Genomic DNA, 19,182 nt, shown 5'->3' with positions numbered 1-19,182 from the left:
TGAAATGCTGCAGACTTTGAACTCGCCAGGCTTTAGAAACAGCACAAGCTGCTTCATTTAAAGGGGCCACAAGTCAAAAAGGCAGGAAAGGGCTGGAGGAACAGGTGCACAGGAGGATAAAGAGCAAAGGAAACGGCTGAAATGTTACTTTATCAAGAAATTTAGTCTTGACAGTAACACATCTTAGTTCAGGTTCCACATTCAGCCTAGTATGATCTCCAGTGACCAGTAAAATCACACCATAATAACCTATAAATAACCACAACTCCTAACATTTCCTTTGTTTTAGTGCAAAAAAGTACATTCTGAAAATGTTCACATTTAATGAATTATCTTTTTACAAAACATCATGAACAACCTGAAATTTCTGAAGAAAAATAAGTTGAATTTCAACAACATTATGCCTCAGTTTATCATTTACAATTTACACCCACAGATCACAGAGTGTTTACAAAGGAACACAACATTTAGTCACAGCTATCTGGAACTGAATGATGTAGTATTTTACTTTATGATCAAAATGACAAAAGTCACCAAAATGACACCATTTATCAGCCAGAAACTGTAAAAATGGAAAGAATGGCCAGATTTTTCATTTTTCCCAGTGGTTCTTGAACTCATCACATATGACATGTTGTTCCACCTGGAAACTTAACGATTTCTAAGTTTGAAATTATGATATTTTACACCACATTCTGCAAAAAACTAAAAATTCTGCGCCCCTCAACACAAATGATTGTCTCTGGCTGAGTCACCAACAGTAAAAAAGGTTTTTAGGCTGAACTGCAGGCAGTGTTTCCACAGAGAGACAACAAAACAATGCAGAAAACAACAAAAACAATGCTGGAAACAACAAAAATTAGGCACAAAATTACCAAAACGCGACGCAAAACAGCAAAGGTCAGACAAAAAAACACACAAGACACAAAACAGAAACGACAAAAGAGACTGAGAGGAATATCATAGCTACTGGATCATTAAAATAAATGCAGCATGACTCAGAAACAGTGAACAGAGGAGCAACTTGTTGGAGATACATCCAACATGGTGAAACATCTTTCTACAGATGATGAGCAGAGTAGAGAGGAAAAGTCTGTCGAGGCTGGAAACATGGAAATAGTTAAAAATCTACAGTATGAGGAGGCAAAATGACAACAAAGTGACACAAAACTACAACAAAATGAGACAGAAAATGACAAAAATGAGACAGAAAATGGCCAAAATTAGATACAAAAGGGCAAAAGTGAGACAAAATAAAAAAACAAGACACAAAATGATACAAATGAGACACAAGATGACAAAAACGAGACACAAAATGACAAAGTTGTTTAAAGATACACTGAGGATGTTGAAACATCTTTCTACAGAAGATGAGCAGAGTAGAGAGAAAAAGTTAGTAGAGGCTGAAAACATGGAAATAGTTAAATAACTACAGCATGTGGAGACGAACGTGACACAAGACAACAAGAACAAGACAAAAAATGAGTCATAAAATGATAAAAGCACTGAAAGCAACACAAATCATCACAAAATTACAAAAACAAGACAGAAAATTACACATACAAGACAAAAAACAATAAAAACAACACAGAAAACAAAAAAACCAAGACAAAATGACAAAAATAAGACAAGATGACAAAAACCAGACACAAAAATGACAAAAAAGAGACAGAAAACAACTTTGTCAAAGCTACTGGATGAATAAATAAATGCAGCATGTGAACAGAGGAGCCAGTTGTTAGAGATACATTCAGCATGATGGTGAAACAGCTTTCTAGAGTTTTGCGGAGCCCACATTTTTTTCAAGTATATTTTTTATAATTTATGGCACTTTAAGACATTTCTGAGTCCTCTCTATTTTACGTCATGATTGTTCTGTTTCCAAAGAAGTTCTGGATTTTATATTGCAGTGAAAAATGAACCCACAGTGAAGAAAAATGCAACAGGTCCAAAAAATGCCCAGGAATTTCTTGGCATTTAAATGGTTAATCATCATATTCTGAAAACATGCACATAAATATTCTCACTTAGGTCGTTTTCTTCAATAAAGATGGCTAAAAAATGCAAGAAAAACACTTTGCAATGTGATTAAATGTAACATAAACCACACAAACCACTAGTTTTTGTCTAATTTCATGCAAAGTACAGCTTGTTAGTGCTCTGTAAAATAAAATGTAACCCATGAAATGAGTCTAAAGTTTAAAAAATGTCAAAATATTACCGTTGTGAGTTGATTTATAGTTAAAAACCCAAGAGAGCAGCCTCTAATATGTCAACATCAGCAGCGAACAGAGTGGTTTTCTGTTTCTGACAGCCTTTAACTGAGATTTTAAATGACAATGAGACAGAATAACGGTGTGAACTCTGCAGAGGCCTGAGATTCCATCAGATCATTATTCTAAAGTTCATTGGGAGTGAAATGGATTTTGTTAAAGTACCTTTAGAGTTTCGCTGATAACCTTCGGTCCTTCAAAGTCGCTGGAAATGCAGCGTTACCATAGAAACAAGCATGTAACTCCTTCGTTAAATCCTTCTCGGTCGAGCCCCGGCTAATGAAAAAAAAAAAAAGAGAGATGTCTTTAAGCTGGGCTAAAAATACCCCAAAGGAGAAAAAAATGGAAGGAAATCCAAAACCCAGTTCTGGTTTTTATCGTCAAAGTTGCTCCTGAAGGTTCTGAAAGTTATGAAATCAGAGGTTTGGAGGTTTGAATGGTTAAATGTAGCAGAAAAGAGAGGAAGGGTCGACCCACCGAGAGCCTCCCTGCCCCCTCTGAGGGTCCAAAATAGAGACATGAACAAGTGGAGGGAGGGTTGGAGACAGGAATGCAAAGGGAGGTGGCAGAAATCGGTGCAAAAATCAGGAATTAAGAGAAGAGATAAAGGCCTTAAAGTCTCAGAGCCCATTAATCATGTTTTAATAATTGGAGGTTTCGTCAGTTTCCTTCTCCGAGAGGCTGCTTTCCACGTCTCTGATCTCCCCTGCTTCCTTTACACCTGTATATTCATCTCTTTTATTAGGTTTCACGCTTTAGTACGAGTTACAAGACTCCAAACATATTCACTCGGCGTCCTTGACTGGGAGAATAAAGTGCTTTAAACCTTCCTGCACGTCCTCCGAGGGAAACATATTTCCTCCTGAGCGCACTGGCTTGTCAAACAGAGGTCAGGCTGAGGAGTAAATAAGTGAATAAATACCTCGCCGAGCCCCGTGTGAGTTTTTAAGCCCCGTCAGAAGCTGTTTCTGAGGCCCAGTTTAAAGGAGGGAGTGGTGGGAAGGAGTAACCTGAGCCCCGGCTTTGCCCTGGGAGTCTGCTCTGCAAACGCTATAATTAGACATGCAGACAGCAGCTGGCGTTAACTTTGGACTGGACTGCTTTAAATGTAGGACGAACACTGGGGGAACACAACACAGCAAACACACAAAATTCAGGTCCTATTTCTGCAGAAAAACTTAGAACATGAACATTTTACAGTATCTGATAAAACATAGGAATTTTCTATGACGGAATCACTGAAACCCAAGCACCTTAATTTTATTGTGGGTCTTCTGGAAATATGGGTCAAAAATACACAAACATCAACTTGAATTACCAGTTTTGGTGATGTAGGAAGTTGCGTTAATCAAATTTTCTTAGTGGCCTCTTAACTTCTCATATACGGTGGTGATTGACTACAGCTCCTGACTCTGCTGGATCAAAAATATACATACAGCAATGTTAATATTTGGTTAAATTTGTCCATTTCTACCTCAGTTCGGGTCTCTTGGTTTCAAGCTTCTGGTTTATCTTTGACTCCTCTGGACAGAATTCAATTAAACTTGTCTTTCTGACTCAGACTTGGTTCTTCAGGTTCTTGGTGGGTTTAAGTCAGGACTTTGGGGAGACCAGTCTAAAACCTCCATTCAAGTTAGAAAGACAATGAGACGATGGATGATGAATGTGCTTCCTCATTGAGCCAGATTGTTTCCCCCACTTTTCATGATCAAAATACTGACAAACTGCAGAGAACAACAGCAGAGTTTCACATTCATTTCATATTTAGTTTAACCTACTAGTATATCTGGTGCTAATTAGCTGTCATTCAGGTTTTAAAACTCTTCAAAAAAACCCAATCCTCTAGCATTAAACATGCTTCATTCACCATCTATTACCTTCTACTCTATTCTTTACTAACACGCCGTCACTGTGAGACTGATATCCGGAGCCGCCGGCCTTTTTGGATTGCGCAGATTTCCCACTAACACACACATCAACTCGGCTGGTTGACATAATTATCTGAAACAGCGAGAAATCTTTTCCTGGCCGGCATGCTTCGCCCTACAAACACTGAGCGAGAGCGTCGCTTCCCATCAGCAGCATAGCTCTGGGCTGGTTTACATTTGCATAATGAAGTCAATAACACCGGCCTCCTGGGAGGGAGCACGGCGACATTATTACTAATTTAATAAGAAGCGTGTTGGTGCGTCTGTTCGGGGAGGAAACAAAGATGGAGATAGATAAGGATGAAGCGAAGGACGGGCTGAAGGGTGAAAGGAGGACATGGAGCTGGAGGAAGGTGGAGGAAGACGAGGAGGTGAAGGAGTCAGGCGGTAATGAAGGGGAGTTTGGGTGGATGAATGTTTTAATAACGTCGTCCTCTGCAGCCTGGAGGCCTCCATCCGTCTGCACATCCTAAACAGGAAGCTGCCGCCTGGAGGCATCGCCGCCGTCGCCGCTATAACACGAGATCCAATTTATAATCTAAAGTCACGTCTGATTTATGCCGGAATAAAAACCTTAATTTGACAAGTGAAGACAAATAAACAGCTCGTTTGTGTGACTCCATGTCAGATCGGTTTATTTCTTCCATTATTCTTGTTTCGCTGGGAGAAAATGACAGATTTAAACGGACACTTGTTGTCTCTCGAAAGCAGGAAAAAGTGCAAAAGTGGAACCGGTGACCTTCATTACAGTTGTGCTGTGTTTAACTGATACCCAACCGGCCTAGCAGGGAACGTTCCCACAACATTAGATAGGAGAACGTTAGACATTTATCTAATGTTGTGGGTAGTAACGAGTTACATTTACTCTCTTACATTTACTTGAGTAACTGTTTGACAAAAATGTACTTCTGAGAGTAGTTTTACTCTGCCTCAGTAGATTTATGAAGAAGAAACGCTGCTCTTACTCCGGCGACTCGTTGCTTTTTTATTTACCACATTAGATCTGCTTCATTTTGCCAGAGAGATGCCCCCAGTGGATCTACCACATGACTGTGTTTCACCAATCAGACGAAGCAACAATAATCACGTGACTCTGTTTAACCAGACGTCGTCCTGCAGTCACATGACCTCATACGAACTGTGGCGGCATAGAAGCACAAAGTCTTCACACATAGCAGACAGGAAATGAAAAAAACGGGGGCATTTTTGAGAAATTTGATCTTGCTTCAGTCTGACAACATTAGCGTAGCATTAGCATGGATATTTCCATCTTCAGCTTTTATCTTCTAACAAAAGCCAAAGATGGCTGCTAACCTGGGTGAAATGAAGCGTGACGTCAGACCAGTCGGTCCACATGATACAGCCTGGGGGGCGGAGACACAACCACCAAATATTCAGATGTTGGGGTCCAGCCCTAGTTATAATGTTATTTTCTATCTACTGAGCCTGTGCCATTTGGAGGGAAGTGAAATACAGTATATCTTGTCACTGGAGGTAGTTTGTGCTGTTCAAACATACAAACGTTACCTTAATACAGGTATTTGTTTCACAAGCTTTATGTTGTGAAAAACTGAGATTTGGAAATTTGTGTTTCTTGTGCCTTAACTTGTCATTTTGTAAAGATGTTATTTATTTTTTGCTATTTTTCATTTATTCTTTGGAAATACCAGAATTTGCACATTATTTTACATTTTTGTCTGTCTGATCTCATCACTTCTAAAAAGTAAATCAGACATTACAATAAAGTTACTCAGTACTTGAGTAGTCTTTTCACCAAATACTTTTTTACTCTTACCTGAGTAATTTTTTGGATGACTGCTTTTTACTTCTACTTGAGTGATATTATTTTGAAGTAACTTTACTCTTACTTGAGTACAATTCTTGGCTACTCTACCCAGCTGTGGTTGAGGGAACGTTCTCTCCCTGTTCGAGTGTTTCTGTGTAACCACCAGACTCAGTGCAGCGACTGCAGCATGTTGATTGCTGTTAGTTTCATCAGAATTACTTTGGATGTTTGGTTTCATCAGAACATCTCAGGAGCCAAAGAGTCTCTGATTGAGTACAGCAGCTGCCTGATGGAAGAAGTGACACAGAAACGCTGCAGGAAAGTAACTACGTACAGTTACTCAGTACTTTTAAGGTACTTTACTACACTATTTCACTGTTCTGCTGTTTTCTCCTTCCATTCCACTATATTTATCTGTCAGCTTTTTAAAGATGTAGATAATATGACAAACCTTTCAAATATATCAAATAATTACAGAATAAACTTTCTAACCTTAGTGGCTTTTTCCAAAAAGCAGTGAACACTCTAATCACATATCAGATTTCTTAAAAATTCATGTTATCTTTTTTTTAAAAAAATGCTTAAATAACACCATCTATCAGCAAGAAAATGTGAAAAACACAAGCAAGCATCATATTTTCAACCCTTCAGTGGTCCTTGAAGTATAAAAACTGAACCAAATATGAGATTAAAGTCGTGATATTTGATAAAGATCGCTTTATTCTACGTGTCTTGTTTGAAAAATGCCACAGCCCCAGATCGAGGGAGATTATCAATGGTCTTGTATGTCTTCCATTTTCTAATAATTGCTCCCACAGTTGATTTATTCACACCAAGCTGCTTGCCTATTATAGATTCACTGTCTACAGTTTTGTTCCTGGTGTCCTTCAGCAGCTCTTTGGTCTTGGCCATGGTGGAGTTTGAGGCTGTGGACAGGTGTCTTTTATACAGATAACGAGTTCTAACAGGTGCCATTAATGCAGGTAACGAGTTCTAACAGGTGCCATTAATGCAGGTAACAAGTTCTAACAGGTGCAATTAATGCAGGTAACGAGTTCTAACAGGTGCCATTAATGCAGGTAACGAGTTCTAACAGGTGCCATTAATGCAGGTAACGAGTTCTAACAGGTGCCATTAATGCAGGTAACAAGTTCTAACAGGTGCCATTAATGCAGGTAACAAGTTAACAGGTGCCATTAATGCAGGTAACAAGTTAACAGGTGCCATTAATGCAGGTAACAAGTTCTAACAGGTGCCATTAATGCAGGTAACGAGTTCTAACAGGTGCCATTAATACAGGTAACGAGTTCTAACAGGTGCCATTAATGCAGGTAACGAGTTCTAACAGGTGCCATTAATACAGGTAACGAGTTCTAACAGGTGCCATTAATGCAGGTAACGAGTTCTAACTGGTGCCATTAATGCAGGTAACGAGTGGAGGACAGAAGAGCTTCTTAAAGAAGAAGTTACAGGTCTGTGACAGCCAGAGATGTAGCTTGTTTGTAGGTGACCAAATACTTATTTTTCACCATAATGTACAAATAAATTCTTTAAAAATTCTACAATGTGATTTCCTGGATTTTTTTCCACATTCTGTCTCTCACAGTTGAAGTGTACCAATGATGAAAATTACAGACCTGTCATCATTTTAAGTGGGAGAAGTTGCACAATCAGTGGCTGACTAAATACTTTTTTGCCCTACTGTACATTTCCATAACAGCACCAGTAATTTTGTAGATTTTTGTTTATTTCTTGCTGATGTTTTTGCATTTTCCTCTCTGCTGCTGTAAGATTTCCTCAATGTGGGATTAATAAAGGATTATCTTATCTTATTCTCACATTCTACACATTTCTGGCCTCGTGTTACTTCTTTAAAAACGTGATTGAGTAAAAATAAGCGGCTGATGTAAATGTATAGATCAGATTGTACCTGAGCAGCCGGAGAGCCTCTGGGAATAAAAGTCCTGATCTGAACTGTGATCGTTGGACTGGTTCTGGCTGTTCAGAGGCCAGAACCTGCTGTGTGTTGATCCGAGTTCACGGACCTGGAAACAAACTGGACTGTTTACAGTGAACCGGCTGCAGACACACACTGGGAGGCAGAATCTGGCAGAAGAAGGCAGGACAGATGGAAGGATGGCAGGGAGGATGAGGAAATGAAAGTCTCAGAGTCAAGACCAGCAGTTAGAGCTCAGAGAGGAAGAAAATACCAGGCCATGGACACAGTAAATTAACGAAACACCTGAAACTATAAAATGCCATTTTTCAAAAACGAGATATAAAATGGCAACAATGAGACGCAAAATGAAAAAAATGAGACACAAAATGACAAAAATGAAAGGCAAAATGGCAAAAATGGGATGCAAAAAAAAAACGAGACACAGAACGACAGAGATGTGACATAAAACGACAAAAATGAGACACAAAGCGACAAAAATGAGACAAAAAACAGCAAAAGGGAGACACAAAACAGCAAAATTGAGACACAAAACAGCAAAAATTAGAGACAAAATGACAAAAATGAGATGCAAAATGGCAAAAGGGAGATGCAAATGTTAAAAATGAGACAAGACAAAAATGAGACACAAAATGACAAAGATGAGATGTAAAATGGCAAAAATGAGACACAAAATGACAAAAATGAGATGTAAAATGACAAAAAATGAGACACAAAATGACAAAAATGGGATGTAAAATGACAAAACTAAAAGGCAAAATGACAAAAGTGAGACTTAAAATGACAAAAATGAGACATAAAATGACACAAACGAGACATAAAATGACAAAAATGAGATGCAAAATGACAAAAATGAGATGCAAAATGACAAAGGAGTCAGCAGCTGTAGTCAAACGTAATAACTCACAAGAAGTTAAGAGGCTAAAAAACTAAGAAAATTTGATTAACACAACTTTCTACATCACCAAAACTGATAATTCAAGTTGCTGTATGTATATTTTTGACCCAGCAGAATTGGTCATATTTCCAGAAAACCTTTAATAAAACAATAAAGAATGTGACAAAGACATGGTGATTACAACTGGACCATGAAGTTTATCAAGTTGTTAAACTTATGCTTTGTTTCCTCCAAGTGTTTATGTTATTCCTGACATTGAAATACAGCTAATCCCATCTCAGTTTGGAAACTCTGCTGTTGTGTTTCAGTCTGGACGGCAGGAAGGACGACTTCTGTAAAAGATGATGCAGAAACATGAGTTTGCTTTCTGATTAGTCACTAGGTGTTGTTCCATGATCTGTGTTTTCAGTTATGGAACCTAAATGCTCATCTGGATGAAGATCGTGTACGTTTTAAGAACCGGAGGAACATTCTACCTCCCAAGCATCGGGATATTAGCATTGTGAACATGTGCTGCTTCACTATGTAGCTCCTGGTGTTTCCACAATGTGCTTTTTAGAGCAAAGCTGAATAAAAACAGAAACCAGCAGAGGAGCATGAAGTAAAACAACCATGTTTAAGAGCAAATTCACTAACAGACTGCCGAAATCCATCTTTACTCCACTGCTCTGTTTCCTTTTTCTGTTTCAATCCATCTGCAGTAATAAAACACAAAGACAGAAGCACCGAATCGACATTTTCAACCGCTTTCTTCGTTTATGGCAAGAAAAGCTCCTTCAGACGTCGTGTGCATCGAGTCGTGCACTATTATAATCATTGAAAACAACCAGTTCTACATGTAAAACGGTGATTTATCCCAGTAAGAGATCATATCTGGCTGTTATTTACCGACAGATTGCGCTAGAAGCTGACTAACCGACTGAATCACTCACTGCGTTCCAATCTGTCGGTCAGCTGATGGGCTCATCAACTAACTTATTCAGAGCATCAAATCCTATAAAACAGCGATTAAACATTCACACAGACGATATTTCAGCTTCGGGGCATCAGAAAGCGAGGAGGAGCTGCACATCAGATGCCTCATGCATTTTTAACCAGTCGATATCGTCTACATTTCCATCACGGTGTTTCTCAGCTCTGCTTCCTTTAACTTGCCATCTCACCACCGTCTCGTACCATAATCGTTTTGTTCTTTCGCTCTTGTCTCTTATTTTGTCTGCTCTGCCTCGGTTTCTTTCTCCGTCTTTGTACCGTCTGACTGGTTACCGGTACATCATTAAAAGCAGGAATAACTTCGGTCTCGACTTTCTTTGTCTTCTTGTTTCGACGCTTTGCAGAGTCGGGGTCGAGAGAAACTGAGAGGAAGCCACCGGAGGATTCGCAGAAATCAAATAAAACTCAGAAACAGTTTAAAAATGCAAGAAGCATTTAAAATAAAAGCATGTGTGTCATCTTTCTGTGCCCCTACGTGACCCAGAAACAGTCTCAGTTACAGCAAGCCAGTTTAAATGCAGATATCTGGAGAAGTGACACCGACAGAGCAGCAGGACATGCGAGCAACACCAGCATCGGTTCTGAGGATTCTCTCTGATCCTCAGCCATACAGTCAGAAGCTTGGACACACCTTCTCATTCAATGCTTTTTATTTATTTACAGATCACAACTGTATTTCACTGTATTTTCTTTGCTCCTGTTGCATTTTTCTTCACTGTGGGTTCATTTTTCTCTACAATCACAAGTAAAGTAAAGCTATCTGAGTGCTTTTCTAGTTTAGATATGTGTCAGAGGTACGAGAGGATGTATTTCTGCTTAAAGCTCAGATCTAATCGGTAAGAATGTGAGGCATCCTTGAGGAGGTTTCCTATTGGTGGAGAATAAAAAGTGCAGGAGCTGCAGAAGTGAACACGTTGAACAGAAAGTGACCCTGCAGGGCTTAAAGCTTGTTGTGATTTACATTACACATTTAGACCCCTTCTTGATAAAAATGACAACGGCGTTGAATGGCATTGAGCCACTGTGAGCTACCGCTGCAATATCCAGATCTAATAGCACTTAGAGTCGCGCCTGCAGGCAGGAACACACATGACTGAGTACGTGCACACACACACACACACACACGGACGGCCTATTAGGACGAGGAAATGCTGCCTCAGACGTGGAGCACGAATAAAACTGAATTAGCATGTGATTCATGGCAGAGACGTCTTTATCCTCGGCACACATGCACTCAGGCCGCCTTTGTTTAGCTGCACACTAGCCTCCAGATTGAAGCTTTTTGTTGCCATTTTGTTGAGATTTTTTTGGAGAAATGTGGGCTTGTGTTGTGTTTTCATGTCCTTGCAGAAGGTGAGTGAAACCTTGGAGGCATTTAGCCAACAGGACGAACTCCTTTCGCGCTACAGAATTTGCTAAATCAAATAAGTTGCACACCTTTAAAACAAAACAACAGAAGAACAGTTTACCTCTGAGTTACAGCTCAAATATCCTTGACTGGACTATTTCCATTTTAAAGAGGGAAACACTTCACTTTCTGCTGCGCTACATTTACTTGACAGCTCTTTTAAATGTGCAGATTTGACACGTTACATGATATAACGAGCTTTTAAACACAACACACAGCTAGAAATCAAAACTTCCATCATTCGAGGCTTCTTTCAAACAGCAATCTCTCAGCTCACGATTTTTAGCACCTTTTTCCCTCTAAACTTCTCACATATTTCAATGAACGAAAAAAAACATAAAATCTTAAAAATCTGACAGAAAATATGCCAGAAAAAGAATTTAGAAAATGATGAAATACTGTAATGTCTAAAAAATGTAAAAACAGTGACAATAATGGTAAATATCTGTAAAATACTGTGTAATTTTATGGTCACATATTATAAAAGAACAAATTACTATTTGTAAAAATATGAATTTTTGATATGAACATTATATACACTTTTGGCTCATGTTTTCTTCCTAGCAGTTAAAAAAATAATTTTGCATTTTGCTGATTTAAATATAGTAAAATATTGTGTAATTTTACAACAAATGTTTTAAATAATAAAATTAATAATAATAATAAAACCTAGTTGCCATTCATAGAAATACTAAATTTTGATATGGACACATTTTACTGGTTTTTGGCTGTCTTGTTTTTAATTTTTAAAAACATTTTCAGTGATTTTATTAATTATCTGTCATTTAAGAAAGGAGGTAACATCTGTAAAATAGCAGTAAAATGTTCAAGAAATATAGCACTGTTAAAAACAGTTTTAAAAAATATATTAATTTTTTGCTGTGTATATGTAAAACTAGATAGAGTAGGGTTTTTTTTTTACAGATACAGATTTTTTTACAGCTATTGTGATGATAATATAAATCCTTTTGGCCTCAGTCTCTCTTGTCGTCTGTTTTCCATTTAGTTTGTCTTTTTGTCTCATTTTTGCTGTTTTGTGTCTGGTTTTGGTAAATTTGTGCCTAATTTCCTGTTTTGGTTGTTTTCTGTGTTGCTTTTGTATTTTGCATCTTGATCTGTGTCTCTTTGGGGTAATTTTGTCTCCATTTTCTAGAGACATTTAACCATCTCCATGTTTCCAGCCTCTCCAGACTTTTCCTCTCTGCTCTGCTCATCATCAGTAGAAAGATGTTTCACCATGCTGGATGGATCTCCAACAACTTTAATGAAATATCACAGCTATCAGCATATATTTGGTTGTTTATTCAAGCAGAGCCACACATTACAAATGATAATCCAGTGACTCATTCTGTTTTTGCAGTTTCTGGCTCTGATAAATGCTGCAATTTTGGTGATTTTTGAAAGAAGAGATTCTCACCTTTCCTGTCTGTGTGGATTCCCTCCCTGCAGACAGCAGTCAGCAGGCCACAAATAAGCTTATTATTATTAGCTGCACACATGGATTATTCCACATCTGCCTTTTCATGCCAGATAAACTCCTGTTTGTCCTCACTGCTGTGAAAAAACCCTGAGAGCTCGTCATCTCCACCTCTTGATTCTGGATGATGACAGGTGTCGGTATCAGCCTTGACTCTCTTCGTCTTTCTGACACTGAGCTGCAAATGGTTCAGCTTCTGCCAAACATTAAGCTCTCAAACACAGAAAATATGACAGGTGGCAGCGGAAAGACAACACGGCCAGATAACAGTGTCACAATGCCTCTAAAACATGGAAGCATATAGATGTTTTCATCCTTATATTGATAAAAAAAAAACTGACTAACATCGCCCTACCTTCACTTTCCAGTCGTTCCATTTTGATAATGTTCGTCTGCTGAAAATGAATTAAAAGCCAGAGGGGTCTGATACAGGAAAAGCCTTTTTCAACACCAGTGTACTTTTTTAAGCACACTTTCAGCTCAGTTGATTTGTGCTCAAGTGTTGCACAGCAAAAAGCAGGAATTACAGTGTAGCCTCCGGTTATGCAACAATCAGCCAGTCAGCGGGATATTTCACTTAAACACTTTGACTTCCTTGCATCAGGCAGAGTTTCTGTTCTAAAGGAAAGGGGTTTCTGCATGCAGAGGGAAGCCCCCAGTCTGGCTGCACCGCATACTGGTTCACAGTGATGAAACTGGTTTGCAGATGCTCTGTATAAGCAGCTTTTGTAATTCATATTTGCACAACAACAACGGATCAAACGCTGCTATGCGGTGGTACCTCTACCCCAATCAGCCACAACATTAAAACCAGCAGCCTGACAAAGTGTAGCTCCTCCTGGAGATCCTTTAAATCCTTGACATTGTATTGTCATTTGCAAGTCGTGTCAACATCTTGAACTCTTGGTCATGTTCCTTGAAACATTCCTGAACAATGCTTGCAGTGTAGTAGGAAGCATTATCCTACTGTACAGCAATGTTGACGTTGGTGTGAAGGTCCACAAGAAGCAATATCACATGGTATCCAGTCTATTAAAATGAAATTTACAGCTTGTTTTGCAAAAAAACCCAAAACATTGTTGTAATTTTTGTGTTTGTATGTCCAATTAGTAGTTTAATCTCAATGTCTAAAGCGCTAAAAGTGTAGTTGTTTTGTTCCTTTTATAAAGAATATTAATACGTGCAAAGTGACATCTACCTGAATGCAAGACTCAGGGGGTAGTCAGTAATAGCACAGTAAAAAAATACTACCCTAGGATAGGGTAGTTTGATAGATTTAAGGTAGTTTGACAGATGTAGGGGCTAGTTTGGTAGATGTAGGGTAATTCAACAGATGTAGGGTAGTTTGATAGATGCAGGCTATGCTGATAGATACAGGGTAGTTTGATGGATGTAGGGTAGATCAATAGATCTCCGGTAGCTTGATAGGTGCAGGGTAGTTTGTTAGATGTAGGGTAATTCAACAGATGTAGGATTGCTTGAAAGATTCAGGGTAACTTGATAGCTGTAGGGTCATTTGATAAATGTGGGGTAGTTTGATAGATGTAAGGTAGTTTATTAGATGTAGGGTCGATCATTCGAGGATAGATTGATAGATACGGGATCGTTCCAAAGATAAAGGGTAGATTGACAGTTTGACATAAAGAACTCAATGTCATGAGTTTTTGGTGCCTGAACTTAACCACACGAGTAAAAACAAAACTTATGCGGCACAAATTAAACCAAAATAAGTGAAAACCTTCAACAGTCATCAGTTTCCTGGATCAAAGTTCTGTAATTTAGGCCCCCTTTGATCCTTCAACCTCATCATAAAACTGGTGAACTATCTATACGTGCGTCTATTGGTAGTGAATGTTGTCACTGTATGTATCTCTGAGGCTCTAGCTTTGATTAAACTGCAGTATTTGAGAGCAGAGTTGAGTATTCTTATAACCTCAGTTTGTCATTTATTTTATCACTATTTGACTGCTGCAGAGTCATGGATCTACTTTATCAGTAAGACTAAATGTGTGTGACAGCCTCGTCACTCTACACCGTTTTATCTCGGCCTGTTTTCTGCAGTCGCCTCACTTTCTACTTTCATGCTCCTGTGATCTGCATTTTCCTTCTATTTTTACATGGAGGTTCCCTTTTTTCTCAGCAGTGAATTATCCCCCTGTGACCCTCGTGTTTCACTTTTTTCCCTTCCTGCCCTTCTTCTTCTTCTTCTTTTCCCTCTTTCCCTGCATGTCAACTCAGATCTAATTTCCGTCCACGAGGCGTAAACATCTCGTATGAGTCGGCTGCTGTAACCGATATTAGACATTCCCCAGACTTTGGGTCAGAGTTAGATTGTTTCCAGATAGGGGGTTTGCGCTGGTGTGTGTGGGCTCCGATCGGCTGGCGGCGGCAGCATCTGGTGACATCTGGTCCTCACAGATAAAGTAATAAACAGACTATCTGGTATCTGGAAGGAGCTGCAGTCCGTCACTCATCTGCCTCGCTCTGTTTATCACCTTCTGCCGGCGTCAGAATCAAATTCAAATGCGCTGTACCGATACGACGGAAGGCGGCAGGCATCGGCAAGAAAAGCTGGAGAGAGTTTCACCTGACTGAAACCAAAGAAGGAACCGTGACCCAACATTTATACATTCTCCTACTGACAATAACATAATGTGCCGTCTACCGGTTTTCTGATTCTTTTTAATTGTTTTGGCTGCTTTATTTCCGAGTCTTACTAGTTTTCTTTAAATGCAGAATTAATACTTCAATGTAAAATACACATAAATGCACCGATTGATGAACAAACCCAGTATTTACCTGTAAAAACACTCCTGTATCTGTTTAGATTCACATTAATGATGCAGGAAAAGTGTAGGAGGCAGAATATTTGGAAGATTTTTAAATCAGCTTTGTTAATTAATGTTTAACTTCCCTAAGCAAAACATACATTTTTGTGCAAATCCTCGGAAAGCATAAGAAAATGCAAAGATTTCTGTCAAATAAGGTAAAAATAAACTCACTGCACAACAATATCCTGCTTACCATCACAGAAAACAAAGAAAACCAGAAAATATTCAGAATATTATTATTATAGTTGAAGCTATATTTTTCGGCAACCATAACAACGCTGGAGAAGACAATTTGCATTTTTGACCAGTTTTGTTAGCTGGGGTTACATTTCTTTGAGTAGAACCAATATTTTGATTAGCAAATGGTCAGAAATAACTTAAAAATTATGGTTTCTGTGAAATAAGATAATACAGACTCACTGTTGTACATAATCACCTAACAAAGATGCATTCAGAGCAAGGAAATTCTCCAAAACCCAATGATATTCTGTTTACTGTCATAAAAAACACAAAGAAAACCAGACAATAATTAAACTGACAAAGCTGGCTCTAATACATTATAATCATTTTCGGTGCCATTTCTGCACAGATTCATGTTTAAGATGTGGAAAAACTGGAGGAGGTTGGAGTTTGTGACCAACTATTACAACACTAGACAAGAAGATGAACCATTTTTTAACCAGTTTTGTCAATTTAGGTTTAATTTCCTCAAGCGCAGTAGATATTTTTGTTTATTAAATGGTCAAAAATGACTGGAAAATGCAATTGCATGTTTAATTTAATGTGTACTAACCCCCAAAACCCTTAACATCCAATGAAATGAGACAGAAAACAAAGAAAATCTGCAAATAATCACATTTAAGAAGCAGCAACTTGCAGATTTTTGCCATTTTGGGGTGTTTTACCTCCAGATTATTGGTCTCTTGTTTCTACTCAGATTGGCATTTACAGTTTTTGTCTTTTATTCTCCACTAAAAACCACCAGGGGTCCAATAGTCCCCTTAGATAACAGGAAGGGAGCTGAATTTCTGAGCTTGTAGAGCAGAAAAGCAGCAGCGACTGATATAAACCATGATATTCAGAAATACGAGGATGTGTTGGCGGACCGTCGAGGGAATCACTCGTTATTCAGACCGCTGTCACTCAAGATTAGAGGCGTAATTAAAGTCCTGTCGCTGTGTGCGGCTGGACGGTGTGTGTTGTGTTGCTGTAGTTGTGTGCTTGGAGGCAGAGGGAGGGATGACAGGGATTGATGGTGAGGGAGGAACAGGCCATTATGTTGCAGAGCTAAAGCAGTGATAGCCTCTAAACCTCAGTGTCTGTTTAAACGGCTGGACGCTTTGTAGGTGTGGCAGCACAGACCCACAACACAGACACACACAGACACACAACACAGACACACACAGACCCACAACACTACCACACACAGACACACAACACAGACACACACAGACCCACAACACTACCACACACAGACACACAACACTACCACACACAGACCCACAACACAGACACACACAGACACACAACACAGACATACACAGACCCACAACACTACCACACACAGACACACAACACAGACACACACAGACCCACAACACTACCACACACAGACACACAACACAGACACACACAGACACACAACACTACCACACACAGACACACACAGACCCACAACACTACCACACACAGACCCACACAGACACACAACACTACCACACACAGACACACAACACTACCACAAACAGACCCACAACACTACTACACACAGACCCACAACACAGACACACACAGACACACAACACAGACACACACAGACACACAACACTACCACACACAGACACACAACACTACCACACACAGACACACAACACAGACACACACAGACACACAACACTACCACACACAGACACACACAGACCCACAACACTACCACACACAGACACACACAGACACACAACACAGACACACACAGACCCACACAGACACACAACACTACCACACACAGACCCACAACACAGACACACACAGACACACAACACAGACACACACAGACACACAACACTACCACACACAGACACACAACACTACCACACACAGACCCACAACACAGACACACACAGACCCACAACACTACCACACACAGACACACACAGACACACAACACTACCACACACAGACCCACAACACAGACACACACAGACCCACAACACTACCACACACAGACACACACACAGACACACAACACTACCACACACAGACCCACAACACTACCATACACAGACCCACAACACTACTACATACAGACTCACACAGACACACAACACTACCACACACAGACACACACACAGACACACAACACTACCACACACAGACACACAACACTACCACACACAGACACACAACACAGACACACACAGACCCACAACACAGACACACATAGACCCACACAGACACACAACACTACCACACACAGACACACAACACTACCACACACAGACCCACAACACTACCACACACAGACACACACAGACACACAACACAGACACACACAGACCCACAACACTACCACACACAGACACACACACAGACACACAACACTACCACACACAGACACACACAGACACACAACACTACCACACACAGACACACAACACTACCACACACAGACCCACAACACTACCATACACAGACCCACAACACTACTACATACAGACTCACACAGACACACAACACTACCACACACAGACTCACACAGACACACAACACTACCACACACAGACTTTATTTCAAGCTTTTAATCAAATATGGAACAAAAAAAAGCTTAAAATCTTTAGAAAAATGCTGCTTTCAGGTGCATTTTGTTGCTTAATTTTCAAAATAACACCACTTTTATTCCAAAAATTAACATAGAGAAAGAAGCTTTGTTTTAAACATACAAAAAACCCCAGTAGAAATCCAAACTTTGCACAGGCAGGAATACTTTTATGTATTTTTTTCCTTCTTTTTAAAGCTTTAAAGCAAACATAGATAATAAATCTTTATCATCTTGAGACAAAATAGATATTTAAATAAACATTTATTCTGATAATTATCATTTCTTTGCTCATTTTCTACATTTTCTCCATCTTTATTCAAAAAATTAACCTGCAAACAGCTGTGTGCTCTTCTAATGAGCTGTATAACTTCTTAAACCTAAAAGAAATTACTATGAATCCAAATCTGACACATTTAGGAATCATTTGGGGCTTGTCTGTATATCTGTTTTCTTTTATTTTAAACATTTAATGAAACATGAAAAAAAAATGCTGAAATATTTAGAAAAATGCTTGTTTATGGTTCATTTTGTTGTGTTATTTTCAAAATAAGACCCCTTTTTCCTCAAAAAATTCCACATACAGAAAGCTGTGAGCTCTTCCAAAAGCTGCAGAACATTTTAAACCTATAAAAATGTCATTATAAATCCAAATTTGGCTAATTTCTGGCTTAACTGTTAATGCATTTTTCCTCATTTTAAGCTTTTGGGCCAATATGGGCAAGAAATTGTTAAAATATTTAGAAAAATGCATATTTAAACAAATATATACCCTTATTGTAATATTTGTTTTGCATAATTTTCTACATTTTCTCC

At 39.1% G+C, this 19,182-nt stretch overlaps 1 protein-coding gene across 4 annotated transcripts in view; it reads right to left on the bottom strand.

The window, feature by feature from the left end:
• Positions 1 to 3,081, bottom strand: part of trdn (triadin) — a 23,385-nt gene extending 20,304 nt beyond the window's left edge. The window contains exon 1 of one of the 4 annotated variants that reach the window (XM_023295254.3): positions 2,439 to 3,081. The gene's annotated coding sequence lies outside the window, so the exon portion shown is untranslated. The remainder of the gene's footprint in view (positions 1 to 2,438) is intronic. The other 3 variants (XM_023295256.3, XM_023295255.3, XM_035941519.2) reach the window with 3 other exon arrangements.
• Between the last annotated feature and the right edge of the window lie 16,101 nt (positions 3,082 to 19,182).

This window comes from Amphiprion ocellaris, chromosome 12, assembly GCF_022539595.1.
Source record: "Amphiprion ocellaris isolate individual 3 ecotype Okinawa chromosome 12, ASM2253959v1, whole genome shotgun sequence".
NCBI lineage: Eukaryota > Metazoa > Chordata > Actinopteri > Pomacentridae > Amphiprion > Amphiprion ocellaris.
The sequence above is the reverse complement of the archived record's forward strand: the minus strand, read 5'-3'. Positions and strand labels throughout refer to the sequence as shown.